Source organism: Phacochoerus africanus, chromosome 10 (genome assembly GCF_016906955.1).
Source record: "Phacochoerus africanus isolate WHEZ1 chromosome 10, ROS_Pafr_v1, whole genome shotgun sequence".
In the NCBI taxonomy this organism is placed as follows: domain Eukaryota; kingdom Metazoa; phylum Chordata; class Mammalia; order Artiodactyla; family Suidae; genus Phacochoerus; species Phacochoerus africanus.
This window is the reverse complement of record NC_062553.1, coordinates 134538906-134542933: the sequence shown is the minus strand read 5'-3', so window position 1 is coordinate 134542933 and position 4028 is coordinate 134538906. Positions and strand designations below refer to the sequence as shown.

Below are 4028 nucleotides of genomic sequence, written 5' to 3'. Positions count from 1 at the left end.
GCTCTGGGCGTTTATTTTCTTGGTCTCACTCTGGGGGCTGTTGAGGGTAGACCTTGACCGCAGCTCCATGGTCACTGGCACCTGGCTCCGTGTCTCCCCTCCCCCTCTCTCTTCCTCGTTCCTTCTCCTCTGGTAAGTGCTTCCGGCTCTTGCCTTTGGAAACTTGGGATGAATCGCATTCCACACTCAGGACATAAGTGTCTTGGAGTAGAGCATTGTTCCGGGTGATTTCCCAGAGCCTTCACACCTTTGTAAACATGCCTTTTATTAAACTCATACTGAATTATCCAATCTGAGTGTGCTGTCTGTTTTCTGCTGGGATGTTGACTGACTCAACCTCTTAACTTACAGGGCGACTCCCTGGCTGTCATGTGAATTCCCAAAGAGGTAAATATCTGATTTGGGAGCTCCTGATATGAACATTTTATTATGAAAGACTAGCAGGTTTATTTATTTATTTATTTTTGGTAGCTATCAACTAAACATTTTCTGAAAGTCTATTTACAAATGGAATCCTTTATAAAATTCCAGTTCTATGAGGTCCCATTAATCATGCTTATGTACAGAGGAAGAAGTAGGTTTCTGCTTACATCTTATTGAAGTATTATTAAATATTTCTCTCCAAATATATATCGGGTTTCCTTTTTTTTTAATGCCTACTAAAGACTCTAAGTCATGTCTTATGAAGGAAACCTCTGAAGAGCCAAGACATTATTCTTCAGCCTGCCTGGCTCCTCCACATTTGAAAGAAAGAAATTAGATTGCACCAATTAAATGACTTTAATAAACCTGTTGTTTTCAATGCTGGAGTGGGATGTGACTTTTGGAGCAGAACAGGATATAAATTCCATTTCTCTAGCAGAACTCACTGCTGCATCATCATCTTCAAACAACACGTACTCTGCCCAGTAAAAGACAATGGCAAGAGGGAAGGGATTGTATTTGGTAACAGAGCCTTTTAAAATGGAGGAGACAAAATCATTGGATTTATTGGGGCGTAGGTAACGGTACCCTACCATGTGACTCTCCCAGGGCTCATGCCCCATGCACAGGAAGTCAAAACCAACCAAGAGCAAAGAGCCATCACAGGATTCGAACTCTGATTCCAATTTGATGACATGATTTTTCTTCCCCAGGGACAGAATCGATTGGGCAAACTGTCTGAACTTCCAGTTGATGTTTAAAATACCTCCTCTCCTCCAAATCACGTAAGAAGGTCTTCACATTGTGAGAGTCTGACAATGGGTAAGTCAGTCAACAGCCAAGGGCAGCTCTTTGGAATTTTCCTTTAACATCTGGAGGAAGCAAAAGACATGTTAGTCAGGGTCCGTGTGCAGCTTCCAGAATGGCCACTGCCTTGCACTCTGGCTTTGCCCAGGTTCCGGGGTACAGATGTGTCCAGCCCATTTTGGAGGACCCTTGCTCTGTCTGGTCCATGTCTTTGTAATGATTCATGACCAAGAGTTCTGGACGGAGACTATCTACATTCAAGCGTTGACATTAGTCACCTCCAGTGACCTTAGGCAAGTCACCTGACCTCTGGTTTCCTTGGTTTCTGTAAACGTAGGATAGAAATAATTCCTATTTCTTAGATAGTCGTAATAACGAAATAATGCATTTGCTCATTAAAGGTATTAAATTAAAACTCATTGATGCTGTATACCTGAAGCTACTGCAACGTTGTAAGTCAGCCACACGCCAGTGACGTTTAAAAACACACACACACACATTGAAAGTTATACGTGAAATGCTTTTAGCACTGAGCCTGGCATGTGGTCAATGCTCAATAAATGGGAACTATTTATCATCATTATTATTGTGGAAAGTGTTCCGCATTTTATAAAGTGGTTAAAAATATTAGCTATTTTTATCATTATATTTCCAGATTTTGCTGTTCTAGCCATTGCGTGTTTATCAATAAATTGTCAGAATAGCATTTCCCACTTACTCTTTGTCCGTGAGAGTATGTGCTAGGTTAGCAATGGTGCACTATTGATTGAAGATCTTGGTAACTGTATTTTTTTTCCTTCAGATGGAGATGTTTTGCTTAGGTCTTGATCTTTTAGGGGAAGAAAATGAGGACATCGTCAAAGAGATGTGTGTGAGATTTCCGAATTTAACTGTTTTCATATCCTGCTTCTTCTTTTTGCCTTTTTGGAGCATTTGCTTCTGACCAGTAATATATTCAAATAAGCATTTCTAAGCAGCACCCTATACTGTACATATGGAATGCAGTATATGGAATCTGCTATTCAAATAAGCATCTCTAAGTAGCACCCTCTACTGTACACATGGAGTACAGTTTATGCAATACAGTGAGTTTAAAAAAAAAAGCAAGCCTGGGAGTTCCCATCGTGGCTTCACAGGTTAAGAACCCAGCTAGTATCCATGAGGATGTGCGTTTGATCCCTGGCCTTGCTCAGTAGGCCAAGGATCCAGAGTTGCCACAAGCTGTGGTGTAGGTTGCAGACGTGGCACAGACCTGGCATTGCTGTGGTGTAGACTGGCAGCTGGAGCTCTGATTCGACCCTTAGCCCAGGCACGTCCATTTACCACAGGTGTGGTAATAAAAAGGAAAAAAAAAAAAGCCTCAAAATGTTGAATTAAAAAAGTTAGACAATCTATTCAAAACATGGACTTTATCAGCTATTATTTCCATCACTATACACGCTCGTCCCTAACAGGCATTGCTAATAGAGTGCTGCAGTCATTCATGCGGTCTGGGTTACAACCTCGGAATCTCTTCAGCACAGCACCAGGCAACAGCTTCTGGTGCGTAAGAAGGTCAGACCTAAGGGGCAAACGTAAGATGCCTCCCTCGCCTCGCCCCCGCCCCCGCCCCAGATCGCGCACCTGCTGAACAGCAGCCTTGGCGTCGGGACTCAGCATTTCCAGATGGGGCGTTCGTAACTCGGTAAATGGCCATGTGCTGGAAAACAAATTTCATGAGCTTCTCCAAAGATCTTCCTGTCTTCTGAGGTGACTTTTGCATGAAGAAACCAGCTTCAGTGACATCTCTGAAGACTGGCTTAAAGAGCTGTACTTCTACTTACTTCATATCCCGTTTTAGCTTTCATGAAAAATCAGCCTGATCCTTAGCAGTCCATAAGGAGATTGGTGCAGTGTCAGGAGCAGAAGTGACAGATGAGCCAGAGGTTGTACTTTTGTTTTCAGTGTGGCCCGTGGTAGCGAGCTGGGAAGCGTTTTGCGCATGCGTCATGCGCCCTGGACCCCGCCTGCCCCGCTGGGGGGCCTCTTGGAGTGTCTCCCTCACCCACTTCCCCTGCCAGTTCCTTGGGTGCTTCGGTTTTCACGTGGTGACTCTGAAAAGTCTAGCAAGTGTCATGTCTGCTCCTGCCTCAGGGTTCAGATTCAAGGAAGGTTTCCTTAATTGGGAGATGACATCAACCTGAAATAAGTCCAACACTCTCCGGCAAGAAAAGCAGCCAGTATCAGGAAGGAGCGGTATTAGAAGGCTGCATAGCCACCAGCTGTTATGCAGAGAATGGCTCTGAGAGCTGGAGAGAAAGGCAGACACCACCCTGTATGATGCAGACTCTCCTTGCTGCTTGCTGTGAGCAACGGCATCCTTCTCTCCTCCCTCTCCCGATACCAGACCTGATGGAGCAGGAGATCTCGGAGAGAGACGTGGCAGAAAGAAAATGTGGAATCTGCCCTTCCTGAGGCACGTCCACCTTTTTTTCCAAGACAGTGTGTTAAATTCACTTTCACGTCAATGCGGAGATGCCTCAGTCACGCTAAAGCCACCCTCCCCTCCCCCACCTGCCCAGGCGGTGGGGCACATCAGCTAATTCTGTTAGACACTCTCCAAGGAGACTGGAAAGCAACTTCCAGACACTGCTAAGAGGTTTTCTTGGAACATTAAAGCTACAGTGGCATAAGGGCTGGATGATGGTGCAAAGTAAAAAGATCTGCCATGCGTATCCCTCCCTCCTTGCTGAGATGGTTATTAACAATAATAATAATCTCGCCTTCCATTTACTAAGCTCAGCAGTGTCCAAGGGCCT

General features: G+C 44.6%; 1 long non-coding RNA gene across 1 annotated transcript; it reads right to left on the bottom strand.

Moving 5' to 3' along the window:
• Positions 1 to 770: 770 nt before the first annotated feature.
• Positions 771 to 3357, bottom strand: LOC125137981 (uncharacterized). The gene is made up of 3 exons (XR_007137553.1): positions 2854 to 3357; positions 1949 to 2059; positions 771 to 1295 (listed from the first exon to the last, which is right to left on the bottom strand). It is a non-coding gene; the product is annotated as an uncharacterized LOC125137981 (long non-coding RNA).
• Positions 3358 to 4028: the final 671 nt, after the last annotated feature.